This window comes from Meleagris gallopavo, chromosome 16 (assembly GCF_905368555.1).
Source record: "Meleagris gallopavo chromosome 16, MGAL_WU_HG_1.1, whole genome shotgun sequence".
Lineage (NCBI taxonomy): Eukaryota > Metazoa > Chordata > Aves > Galliformes > Phasianidae > Meleagris > Meleagris gallopavo.
In genome coordinates this window covers 8,017,224-8,031,490 of record NC_139419.1, presented here as the reverse complement: position 1 = coordinate 8,031,490, position 14,267 = coordinate 8,017,224, and the positions used below count along the sequence as shown (strand labels likewise).

The 14,267-nt window shown below is 44.0% G+C and overlaps 1 protein-coding gene across 2 annotated transcripts in view; it reads right to left on the bottom strand.

Moving 5' to 3' along the window:
• Nucleotides 1–14,267, bottom strand: part of XYLT1 (xylosyltransferase 1) — a 152,837-nt gene that overhangs the window by 84,726 nt on the left and 53,844 nt on the right. The window lies entirely within an intron of this gene.

Here is a 14,267-nt window from a genome sequence, read left to right as displayed (position 1 = left end):
GCCTGCTTCAGGCTGAGGGAGCTGAGCCAGGCCAGGCCTGGAGTGCTGGGAGAGCAGGGGCTGCTGAGCATAGAGAAGAGGTGGCTCTGGGACCTCTCATTAGTGTCCATTAACACCTGAAGGGAGGTGCAAAGAGGATGGAGCTGGGCTCCTTGCAGTGGTGCCAAGAGCAGAGGCACTGGGCACCACCCAGAGCACAGGAGTTCTCTCTGCCCATCGTGCAGCACTGTGCACTGTGCGGTGCCCAGAGGCTGTGGGGTCTGCTCCTTGCAGATGTTCAGAAGCCACATAGATGTGGGCCTGAGCAAGGCACTCTGGAACAATATCCCTAAAGGACTAGACCTGAGCCAGGCAGGCACACTGTAAGGCTGTAGCAGTGCTAACGGCAGAGAAGGGAGGTGTGGGACAGCACAGGGTTGTGGGCACCATGTCCTCCAGCCACAGCAGAGGCTGAGGATGGCCGAAGCTGAAAGTGTCCTTCACCAGCACTTCTAAGCCTTTGTCGCTCTTTATGCTGGCTTGAGCTGCTCATATTCTCATGGAAATCAGACAGGCGTGAAAGAAATCCTCAGCAAAAGGGCAGAATTAATTCTGAGAATGTACAAAGAACAGTAAAACATCTGAGTTCTCCCAAGAGCTGGTGAGAGCTGGCTACGTGGCTCCCTTCAGACCTCCGCAAACCTCTCCTGGTTGGCACGCAATTGACAAATTGAATGAACACATTCACAGGAGAAAGTCTGTAAGACAGAAAAGAAAAAGGAGGACAATCCCAGGGATCCCAGGGACATCAGAGAGCACAGCAGTCTGTTAGAGAAAAGACACAGAAGACCAGAACAAGAGGCACCTGTATGTGTAAATGAATATGAAATGGGAACTCTGCTCCAGCTGCAGAAGATAGCACTCAGGCTAGCAGGTAACACTCTTTCAGACTCATGGAACAGGCAGTATCTCTACTTACTAAAGTGCTCAGCAGACAAAAGCAAGGGGAATTGTTACTAAAACATTTGATGACCAGGTTATAAATATTGATAGACTTTTTTTCTGCCCAGCACTCTTTCCACTCCTGCTAGACTAAGCAGCCAGAAAGCAGTGCTTGCCAAATCACAGCAGTGGCTAACGTTGACTGATGGGAGCCATCCTTAGCACCTACCAACCACATCTCACATCCCAAACATTTCAGTAGTGCTAGCTAATTGCTTCTCCCACCTCTCCTGTGAAGAGCTATTTCACAGTCAGATTTCAGCGATGAAGGAGGATGAGATAATGACTTGTCCAAGGTCACACAGCAAGCCAGTATTGCTTTGACCTCTGCAGCTCAGCAATGAGAAATGTTTTAATAGTTTATTCATTAGAAGATCTGTTTTTGTGAGTGACCCAAGTGATTCTCTTCCACGAATCTCAGCTTGCAAGTAGCTATTGCAAATGGAATGCAGAGGTTTTTCACAAGCCAACTGTTTTTCAAACAAAATATTTTTATTTTTGAGAAAGTGCATCTTTATTTTTTAAAAAAGTCTCATTTTTAAGAGTAGAAAGCACACAAAATCAATTTTTTCTATTTTTTTAAATAAAGGAGTAAGATTTTTAAAATTTGTATCTCAGTGAAAGAGCAACAAGAAAGAAACTAACAAGAAATCCCACCAAAAAAAGTTTCAAGACAGCACTTGTTCCTATGAGTGATCAAACAAAAAGAACTCCTCTATTTTCAGAGCCCAGCTCTTTTTATTTATCCTATATCTCCGATATATCTTCAAAAAGAAAAAGACCCCTGACCCCAGCAGCAAACTGCAAACAGAGCAAGACAAATATGAAGCTTATTAACTTCATACCCAAAACACCTCTTCCAAGGTGCTGCTGCTCTGGGTAATGGCCCAGTGCTTCAGATGTTTGATAGCTGCCATGTTCCCTTTTTTGTTCAGCCAACTTCTGAACCTCAGGTTGGCTATGCCAGTAGCACACTTCAACTTGCTTTATTTTAATGCAATGATAGAAACATCTTGCATTTGTATACACAAAACAGCTCTGAAAACTTAACTGCTCTGCAGACACACTTTCTCTAAGCTAGAGCTCAACTTTTCCTCTCACTCTATGCTCCAATGCATACATTGCCTTTTATAAGGCAATAAGCTGCACCCAGCCTTGCGATGAGGCAGGAACCACTGCGAGCTGGGGATATCTGGATGGTCAAACAACAAGTGAAATGAGACACAAGAGGCTGCAGTCGCTGCGGGCTGGTGAGATCAAAGCCGTGCTGGGGTCATGCTGACATCCCCAAGGCTGTCTCATTGGCCAGCCACGTCCTGCCGGTGGGGATGGGATGGCTCAGGGCACCCGCCTGTGCTTGCTCAACATGGGGCTGGGTCCATCTTGTGGCTCTTGTGTTACAGCCATTTGTTTCATACTTATGAGATAGCGATGTAGATATCACCCTGATGGCAGTGGTTAATTGGGTGTACAAATGTGTGAAAGTAAACAGGGAGGCTTTTCCCTTGCTTCTTTTTTTTTGTTTCCCTGCTTATATGAAGCTGAAAGACAAGTCATCTAAAATGCTATTAATACCATTAGTATAAATTTTATGTCCCAAACACCTCCTGAGCTATTTATAGTCCTTAAACTTCAACAAGTTGCGTATGTGAAATATGAAGAAAAATATGAAAGAGGAAATGAGAACTTTGTGTTGCATTTCAATGACAGCCATGCAGAGAGCTACAGGGACGTGGCTCAGCAGTAATGCAAACACCCTTATGGTTAAGTTCTCATCGTTAATATAGCTGAAGGCACTTTCTGTCTGTAACTGGAGCCTTTCAGCACACAGAAACTCACGGCCAAAATACCTGGTTGCAACAATGAGAAAAAAGTCTATCTTCTGCATTAAACTCTTTCCAAGGCTGCGATGAGATCTTTCTGTGTATCTTGGCAACTTTCCCTCTCTGACTCTCACTAAATGACTTTTCTCTTCAGGTTAAAAAAGAAAAAAAGGAAAGAAAAAAAAAAAGGAAACAACAATATGCCGTACCACAAACAACATATTGATAAGGGAGGAGAGCAGAATTCCACTTTTTTTTTGGCAGTAATTCTTCTAATGCCCACAGTAAGAAATTGGTGCAAACACTGCCCTCAGCCCCTACCTGATGCCTCATTCAGACCCCTCCATAGCACAAAAAAGCCTTCAAGGATGAGGTGTGGGGCCTCTCCTCTTACAAATCGCATCTGACATAGGAGAGTAGTAGAAAGCCTTGAAGAAACCTCAGGAGAAAAAAGCAAAGTAAACAGAGGATTTACTGGCATAAGGTTCACCTCTTCAAACTCTTCTCTCCCTTCAAGTGCTTTGCTCCCCTCTGGGAAATGCCTTTCCAAGTGTACACGCTGGAATTTGAGAAGACAAATGTATCACAAGCGCTTCAAAGGCAGACACAAAACTAAGCTGGGCTTTAATCGCCGCCTGCCTGGGGGCACGGAGAAGACCACAAAAGCTCTGCAGAGACAGCATCTGGGAGGAGCGAGGGCTAAAAATACAGCCCAACTGCAGAACGGCTGTGCCAACCAGAAGGTGTGTATGTACATCAGTGCATACAGAATAAAAAGCAAACAGGGCACCCAACAACTGCCACGGCTGGACACAGTCCGATTTCAGCCTCACGTGAGCCAATGCTCCCACATCTGCTGATGCAAACAGGGAATGCCACCAAGCACAAAGTCTCTATTTACCTCCCAATAACTCAATTCCTTCTCAACAACTTTCACCAATTATGCACAGTGTAATGGTTTCAAGGCAGGACCCGCAAGCATCAGCAGGACAAGGTTTGCAGGGAGAGGACATGAAGCTCAGCACTTAAAAGCTTGCAACAGCAGCAGCTGCTGACAATAAATTGCATTCATCTGCAAAGTTTGGGAGTACAGACAAAAGCAGCACAGTGGGCTTAAGCAGGCTACAGGAAGATGGATCTCTCTTGCTCTGCAATACTTATTCTACTATGTTGGATTCACTGCAGACTTTGTGCCATGGATGTAAAATATGTTCAAGTCAGGACAAAGAAATCCTGGAGAAAGATCACAGTGAAATCATGCTTTGCCAGTTCTGGCAGTGCTACGCAATCTGTATCAGAGGATTTGCTGTTCAAAAAGTCATCCTTTCCAGCTTTGGACCAACTATTTGTAAGCAGCACCTTCCTATCTCTCAATGCGCTTGCAAATTACACTGAATACACTACCAAAAAGAAAAGAAAACAAAATTATACCAGGACCAAATTAGAAGCAGAGAGCTTATTAACATAGCCTCTATGTATCCACAGTCAAAAATGAAAGTAGCATTTTCAAGACAATACCTAACAATGTTATTTTTCTTTTGTACAAACCTAATCCCATTCATAGAATGCTCAGAAAAATATTATTAAAATCACCATTCTGGTCTTTGCAAGAGAATAGTTTTCAGGCACAGCCACAGATCAAAACAGACTCTACCCAAAACCACCTCATTTGAGAGGGTTCCCGTAACTATCACTGAGTACTACAGGCTTCAGACACACACCACCCAAGAGCCAAGCTATCTGACCTGTATTTCCATCACACTCCGTCTGACTTTGGCTGTGCTTCTGCAGCCTGGGAACGACGTGGCTTCTTTTCAGGGACAAACCACAAACCTGCATTTGCACATCCTTCTTGCACAATGTCTGTAGCTCAGCTGATGAACACACTGCTCCTGCTGCCATTCTGCTTCTGCAGAGAGGTGCCAATCAGGTCAAAATACTTTTCTCCTCCCGTTTTAAATGCCAGCTCTGTTTACAGCCTTTCTAAAGAAACCTTTGGAGGGCTTGCATCGCTCTGCAAGCACTGTATTTCAAAGCTCAGGTGTGACACTGTCACGTTTATCACCAAACATACCTGGAGAGAAGGATTTCCACAAACATAAAGTTTTGGTCCTAAGCATATCTGGTCCTCAGAGGGTCAGGGAGAGGCGAAGTGCCACGTGCTGCATGGCGACAACCCTGGCATGGAGAGTTTGAATGACGCTGGGGCCTCTGTATGTGAATACATGGCGATTCAGCAATAACAAACACATGCTCCCAAACTGGGAAGGAACGCTCTGTGCCACAGAGCATGGATGAGATCACAGGCAGCTACATACTGATTGCCACTGATGCTAAAAATAACAATATAACATTATTGAAAAGTAATTTTTGAAGCTCAAAGCTTTGCATGTAGCGAGAGTCTGAGCTGTCCTCCAAAACCTGCACAGGCTTTAATTTGCCAAACTCTATCTTTATTAAAGCATTTCTCGTGCAGAATGAACGCTCTTTGGTACACTGCCCACTGCTTCTACAGCTTATCAGAGACTGGCTAACATGCAGATAAATGGGCAGCCAATGGGAAAACAGAGTGAGGGCACTGCAGGCGGCTCATGTGCGGTTCAGGGCTCTGACCCCAAGCACTGCACCCAGCGAGCTGTGCTGGGCAGGCAGCACTGCTCAGAGCCGCTCCTTGTGGCAGCAGGACTATACTCCTTTCACTGGAGGGGTCATCCATTGCCATCCCGGTATCACAGAAGTCCTACAGACGCTACGCAGATGGAGGCACCATGTGCAAGCAAGCACTGAATGGAAGCACTTACAGTCGTTCTCTGGAACGACTTATTTCCTCCCCAAGTACAAAGCCCTGGGCTTGGTGGACTCAGAAGCACGTATCTATCAAAGCTCCGTCCCACACAAAGCTGGCATTGTTCCACCACGTAAAACAGACATCAGGATGTGCAGCTGCGGGGCAGTGCCCCGAGGGGCACAGGACCATCTATTCGGCTGGTCCTGAGACCAGGAAGGGTTTAAACAGCACTACATGAGAAGATAATTAAAACAAGTCTCCTCTTTGTTCAACATTAATTACAGCTCTGTGACATCTTATTTTGTAATGCTAGTTAATTACTCAATAATGATACCTTCCAACTGCCAAGGAAGTCAGCGGATGGCATCCCTACAAGTAAAGGCTTCTCCTGGAGCACAGCCCTCCTCCCATGCTCGGACCTTGGCACAATCGAGGGCTGTTTCTTTGTCAAACCACAGAGAATCACAGAATGGCTTGGGTTGGAAAGGACATCAAAGACCATAATTCTGTAAGAATTCATGGGGGGGAAAAAAAAAAAACAAAGACAAAAAAAAAACCCACACCAAAATATCATCTCCATCACTGTAGAATAAATCTGACGTGTTTGTCTGGAGTCATCCCAACTCGTCTGCCAGATGCATACCAAAGGATGGTCACCATCAGAATGGTAGCAAATAGTAATTTTATTTATTTATTTATTTCTACAAAAAAGTCATTGCAAAGGATTTCTGAGGCTGAGCATAACAAGAGGTACCACGGCCGGTACTACACTGCCAATCTCAGCACCCTGCAGACATCTTGTTGCTCTGTCAGAATGAACATGAAATTAAGGACTTCAGTTGAGGACGTGGCTGATGGGCCACGAGACCTTGAAAAATGAGTGTTTCTGGCAGGTTTGGACAGGAGCACAGCCAGAGAGCAGATGGAGAAGCGACAGCAGATGTTAAAGCAGTTAGCTTTGTCCATATGCTTTTCCATTTTGCTGTAATAAGTACATTGTACTTTAATCGTCAGAGGCTGAAGACTTGTGAGAATCATTCTGTGAGCAATGTATGAACCGACTTCGTGCCTGACATTAAAGAGAGAGGCACAAAGGGTGGAAACAAATTTATTGATTTTGAACTTGAAAGCTGGTTGAGATGAAAGATGTAACGGCATCAAATATGGTCCGCCAGTACGTACAAAGATCATGAGAAGTGATCCCTTGGACTTAAAGGGAAATTCCAAGACTTGAAAAAGCTCCAGCCCTTCAGGAAACAGCACTAACAAATGCCACCACTAATACATAGATAGCTCTGAAAGTAATGCCTCCTATTTATTTCTATGGAAACTGCAACAGATACAAAGAGCACAATAACACTATGTGATCGAGAAAACTCTCAGCTACAAAGCACTATTTTTCAGCACAGTCCCCAACATTAGCTGTGCATTTTTGCCAGTGATGAACAAGAGCTGCATGCCATGATCGTATAAAAACCTGCACCAACGAAGGTGACCCACTGCCCCCACTGCTGAAGTGCACCACCCATCCTTCCCTGTGCTACGTCCACTGGGTCTCCATCAATGTTCAGCAAACAAGAATGCCCATGGGTGCCATTTTTTTCTGCATAAGGAATTCAATTCCACTCTTTTGCTTTATCCACCCTTCCATGTCAGATGCCGTTGTGTCAGAGTGCCCCTCTGCTGCTGTCTGTCACATAACAAAATGTTACGGGATGTTGGTGGGAAGGTTCAATCTCTGCTGCCATCCCACCAACAGCCACCTCTGACATCATGGGCTGACATAAAACAGGTGACACTACTTTCAGAGCAGCTCTCATATAAGGTGCATACTTTTTCCTTTTGTATACATGCTATTTTTGCAATAAGGTAAGATATAGAATAAATACTTCAATACTTCAAAACTTTGCCTGCTTTCCTCGGAACAGTTTTTCTGTTTTTTTCTGCTAGCTTGCATTTGACTTTGAGTGATTTGGATCATGTAAAAACACCACAGAGCAGCCCTCAAGAGATGGAACAGATTTTCACATTTCCTGCAGCTCAGTGCAGTGCCTAAATGAGCAGCTCTTTTGCATTAATAGTAATTTCAAATGTTCATCTGGCTATTAGAGTCTGGAATAAAACTACAGGGAACTGTGAAAGCAAACATCTGCAGTATTTTAAAAACTGTCAGCCTTCTTTTCTGCTATCTCAGGCTCTTCAGGAAAATCTGTACTTACACAGAAGGACTGGAAGATACCTAAGACTATTTTACTCAGTCTGTAACAGAACTTGCTTTGTAGTCAGCTGCCCCCAACTTACAAATGCTGCTCCCTTCCATGCAATGCCTGACCCCAGGCTCAGGCAGCTCGCAGCGCTGGTGGAGCAGCCGCCCTCCATCACTGACGGCATTTTCAACCTCCTGGCCTCATTTTAACTCAGCTCATCTCTGAACAGAGCTCAGCACAAGGGATGAGGAAGGACTGAACCGAAGTGCAAAATACAGTTTCTGAGGAAGCTCAGGAAAACCCTGGAGGCTTGCCTGTCCTTTCTCTTTTTTTTTTTTTTTTGCCCACAGCTCCTTCCCAAGGGAAGGCAGGTGGTACAATCCTCCCAACAGACACAAAGGAGCTTCAAGCCCAGACATGAAGGAGCCTATATGAAGTCAGCACTTTCTCAAAGGAAAAGTGATTTAAGTGACTTTTTGTATTAATGCCCATTATCCTGTACTCCTCGAACAGGACCCTCAAGCAGCATTTGAAAAATGCTGCAGCTTCATAGAGTAAAAAAGCAATTGCCACTTGTGCCCCATAGATTTCTACAGGACAGATGGTTACGTGTGGAAGGGGCTGCTCTGGGGAGGGCAAAACAGCTCTGGGCCCTGGAGCATGGAGTGGGACCTGGTAGCGAGGGCTATTCTGGTACTGAAAAGAAAACAATGTTTTGTGTATTTATGTATTTGTGTATACAGCAAGTTGTACCACTTGATTATGTGACAAGGGTGTCCAGAAAGATGATGCTGTATAAATAAAGAACACCAGGTGTTTACTGGGGTAAAGCTTGGCCACTGGAATGCAAACTACCAACACGATAACCACACTGCACACCCATCAATTCCCAAACTCACCAAAAGATTCTCCTCCTGCACTGCAGTGTCAGTGATCCATCCCACAGCAAATAACATGGCTATGTGAACTGAACTCCTTGCCTTCATCCTTATTTCTTTCAGCCAAAATTCAGCCCATATACACTTCATGTCTTTCAGAGGAGTAGTAAACACTTGAAATTGCTTCCTGATGATTTGTTATTAACTAGATTCCAACTAACTTCAACTGGAGAACAACTCCAACTCACATCTAAACAATCTTGGGCAGCCCACAGTGAACTGCTGAGATACACAGTCAGATTTCTGGCAGCTATGGAGATTAAGCATAATTAAAATACGGATGGTAGAATCTGAAGACCCCCTCACATACAAATGAAAACATCCTTGTAAAATACGGTCAGTTTAACACAAACATATTCAGCCTTAATTAGGTAGAAAATCTATTTAGATAAATACAATACAAAGAATAATAATGAACTTCTGGATTACATTCTGTTACTTGGAGGGAAAATACAACACAAATAAATGGGAAGTAATTGGAGCTTATTTAATAGTCTCAGACTATCAGCTTGAACAACTATAATCGTTAAAGACCCTGCAGTGATCTTCTACTGATAAACGTTGTTAAATCAGAATTACAATATGACAAGCATGAACAGCAAAGCCTATTAATACAAACAGCACTAAAAGAAACAGATTAATTCCAAGCTGCCCAGCACCATGAGAAGCCTTTGAACCAAACATTCTAGAAGGAAAGGTCTCCACATTTCCTCTATTTTGAATAAGACTAAAATAGGAACACTTAAGTATGTAGAGCAGCTGCAGGTAAGCAATGGCTGTCCAGCATTAGAAACACATCAGCACAGAGCTCAGCATTCACTGCTCAAAGCGAGCCAAGCAGATCCGTTCATGCAAGTCTCAAGTACTGCCCCTGGACCATGAGGACCACGAGGGACGGATGGGTGTTTGCAGCACTTTCTTGTAGTACGGATCTGGTAAACCTGGTACCACGTCTTGCTGGTAGAAAACCAACTGCTGCCATTTAATTCCCACCCATGGAAGGCATCTTCCCTCTAACATCTCTTCTCCATTCCTTCCACAAACACAAAGAGATGCTGGGTGGACTCTCTTACTCCTTTTTTCTCTAAGGACAGCTTAGAAGTCCCCTTCCCCAAGAGTTATCCCAGAGCTGCCCCAAACCTTCTGTGCAGCTCCACCTTTGCCAGCCATGCCCTGCTGGGGCAGAGATGAATGTGCCTGGGCCAGGCTCATTTCATCACAGCCATAGTTTGCCTCCTGTCATAGCTACATGTGGTTTGGCCAAATTTTCTGGCCCTGTAAACAGGCGTGATTCATACAGGCCCATGGCTGTATGCCAGCCAGTAGTAGGAGATGATTTAATTAAATGGAATTAATTCAGGCCTCCATTAAATCAGGCTCAGGCACTAACATTATCAAGAATGCACCCTGTCATGCTGTGCACAGGTCACATCACCAGACCTGTCACAGACTGCCCAGAGGGGCCACATCCTGCCCTGTGCCTTCACAGGACGCTCTGCAGCTCCCACCTGAAATTCTGTCAGGAGCAAGGAACTGCTCACACTAAGGCAGCAGCCACTTCCTACCCGACAGCACTGCCCAGGCAGCACAGAGTAACACTGACTTTGCCAGTCACTCTCCACCGCCTGTGAATGCAAAGATCCCAAATCACAATGTACTCCATTGTGTTAACTAACATAGCTGCGTTAGTGCATCATAAAAGTACTTCCTTCTAAGGGCAACCACAGCAAAGGTTTATATTTACAGCCTGCAGTTTTTATGGTGACCCAGAGCTAACTTTGCCTCAGGGACACTAAGGAAGCACTGCTTCTGAAGGCACGGGGAAGTTCAGCCCATAAGAATGCTTTTTTATTCCTGGTGGCTGCCCCAGGAATATCCCCTCCTATTCTCTTCGCAATCTACCTGCCAGGGAGAAAACAGTAAATTATTGCTAACAAAATATTTGATCAAAACAGCAGGTTTGGGCTGTGTTATGAAACCTGTTCCAGCAGCACAGGACTGTGCACTAGCAGCTCCACAGCCATACTCGCAGTCCTCATCCATGAGCAGTACATAGGAAGTCATGCAAGCGACTTCAGCAGCACAGACCTGAGCAAGCACCAGCTTGCAGCACACCTAAAGGTTTGCTAGGGACCAATCTCTTCCAAATCAGCTGAAGTTTCATTTGAAAAAATAAATAAATAAATTACTACTACATATAATAAGAGCAGTGAAAATCTGCTTGACTGTCAAGAAATTTTCTTTTGTCTTCCTCCTACCTTTCCTATTCTAAAGCAGCAAAATAACATAAACGGAGTCTGATAAAGTGTAACTTGTGTCAACAAATAGATATTGTACAGATGTTTATCAAATTTACCTGGGATTTTGATTAGTCATGCCCTACATCATCAGCATTGGTCTAAAACAAGCTCAGAGTAGGAATATGATGTTACTAATTGGCAGCTGCGGCATTATTTCCACCTAACTGAATTTCAATGGGTAGAGGAAGTGGCAGGATAGAGTTCCTACCGTCGACCATCCAACTAGCCACTCTTTTCTGTGGCATTGGGATTTTTTTTTTTCTTGATTTTGCAATGCTCATCAGCTCCCAGCAACCGCCATGGTAATGGTGAAAGGCAAAGACACCATTCACACCAAAGTGCTTGTAGGGAGGAGCTATCAGTCTTGTTTCCATTACAATGGAATATTTAATAATCTACAGCATTCCTGATGGACATGCTCCTGTAATGCACCTTTTAAAAGAAAACCCTTTCCTGAAAATTTCCTGATTGCAGAAGAAACCTTCATTTGCAGAGACAGCACAATAAAGTACATAATATGGTCTATGTTCTGTTTTTCAGAATGTGCATTTCCCTTTAGTATTTCTTACTATGCAACCAATTCAAGTACCAAAGTGACACCTGACAAGTTTAATGCTATATATTTATCAACAGAATAATAATACTCCAGCAGAGTAATCTTCCCAAAGGGTTTGAAGGAAATGAAGAAAATCTCTCTCTAATCTTATCTAGGATGCAAAAGCTGCCAAGATGAGGGCACTACCAAAAATCTTCCTACCGCAGCTATCAGTATTAGGAATTTGAAGCTAGCTGTTTCTAATCTGTGTTTTTTAAGGATGGATGTATCAATCACTACACAGAGCAAAGCCTATGACACACACGCTGCTCCGTGTGCTTTTTGTGACGGCTGCAGATAAAGCCCTGCTGGCCCACAGGGCCTGGCACTTTGCTTAGCTCTTTCCCTATATCCAAGGCAAACAGCAGCTATTTTATATATAACAGCCTGCTCATCCACTACCTCTCAGTAACGTAACGCTGCTATGAGAGAAGCAGCAAATTTAGCAAGTTTCCAGGATTTTTGTCCTTGCAAATATCCACCTTTTTCCAGAAAAGCTTCTCACGTTGGCAAGCTGTTGGGATTTCGCTTTCTAAACTCTGGGGCAAAGCTCTGATCCCACTGTGGCCACTCACAGCACTACCAACGCACAGCTAGAGCAAAGAGAGGCAAAGCAGGAGAGCACCTGGCTCCCCAAATTCTGCACTTGCCTTTCCCACCCTCCTGCTGCCAGCACCATGCTGGAGGAGCACGGCCACGTGAGAAGGATGGCACAAAGTGTTTGCTCAGGACTGCGCCGGCCAGAATACCAATGCAGCCCAGCAATGAGCTGAACAGCGAACAGGAAGGAGGAAAAAAAACCCTCTGCCACTAAAGAAACAAATAGCCGGAGATGAGCTTTCCCAGCAGGTAACACATTGCAATTCTGAGCGCAGCTGTATCACAGAGCAGCACTTGCAACAGAGATGGCTCCTCTAGGAAAACAAGCTCCAGGTTTCTACTGCTCATAAAGACAGGGCTACTTCTTCTTGTCAGCAGATCTGAAATTGTTGCCTTTTATAATTCCTTATTAGCATCAAATTATGTTAGCCGAGCGGACTTGAAGAAACCTGATCCAAGAAGAAGCCTGCTGTAAATACCGATGTGAAAAGATGCATTTCGCATGTGATGAAAGCCGAGAATGAGCTGTCGTCTCCACTTAGTTTAACTCGTGCACTGTCCTTTATCATAGCAAAAGCCTTCAGCGAGAAGAAACAATGTTAGGCTCTGCCTCAGGGCCCAGATTCTCAGCTCATGCTCAAAATAATTTTATGCTCTTCCAAAAGGAAAGCCTTTGAAAGCATGCTAACATCTGCATGGGCTATCACTGGTTCCCAGTCGCTCAAGAAGATTCAAAAAGAGCAGGCAAAGCTATCTATCAGGCAACGTTTTCTCTTGGCATCGAAATCTCTACACCTTGAAAAGGGAACTAGATTACTATCATTCTTAACTCTTTGACCCAATGACAAGTTGGACAGCTTCCAGTAAACAAATGGGCTGTTATAAAAGCAATTAAAATAAGCAGAATCACTTGAATTATTTTTTCCTTCCCCATCCGTAAATAAATGTCTGCTACGTCACCAAGATTCCCCTGGAGACAGAAAATGGCAGTGACAGTCAGGAGGGGCACCTGAAAAATCCCCCTACTGGCCTCTCTGCTATCGGCTGTCTGCGAGAGGGACACAATCCCAGCACTGCACAACAGCTGGAACTACAAATGCACACAGCCAACAAGACCATTCCTGTACGTGAGCAATGACTTCAGTGCTGGCTTTACAGAGCACAGTGAAGTGCCGACAGTGTCTGCCCAGAAATCACTGCGATGGAGAAAGAATTAACTGAGAAGTTTTTGCAGGAAATGATTTAACACGAGCCCTCTTCACTGTAAGTTCGGCATTCATTAAATGCAAAAAGTCTTTAAGAAGCAGCATTTAATTACTCACGGATTGTTTTAATTGCTATTACAATGCAATAGCTTCTAATTACAGATCACATTCATACAAATATGATCTGATCATGATCGCTAGGACTTACTGTAGTGCTCTTGTTCACCAACACAGCGTCTTTGTACTTAAAGTACAATTATGTCATTAAAAAGCCACAGGAACTTCATCGTTAATGTGTGGGTAGCGTAATCTTAATTTTCTCCTGCAGATATTGAGCTGAGACCAATCATGCAAGATTTTCCAGTGTGTAAAACAACTGTCACTTTTCATTACAAAGACTATGAAGCAAAGGGAACACTGAAATAACAAGGCTGAAACAACAGCTTTCCAGATTTAGAAAATCCCTTGGCACATGCTGTCTAGGAGCACTTTGTTCAATGGCTACATTTTCCCAGGAGTTGTGAAACAAGGTGTAATGTCCCTGTGTTCAGAATTCCACTCTGGGTCAGCAAATTAGTCAACAACAGACTATTCCATTTATCCTTCATGCCGATGATGGCACAACCTCAAGTGTTTGGGAGGATTTCTTTTTTTATTTATTTAAGAAAACCCGACTGAAGATCAGTGCAATTGCCAGAGGCTGAAGATTTTAGCTCCTGATAATACAAAAAAAGGTCAGGCTGACTTAATGGCAAAATGTATAAAACCAAAAGTAATGCCTGATTCAGAAATGGGAGATACGGGAAAAAGAATTCTTCAACAATAACTCA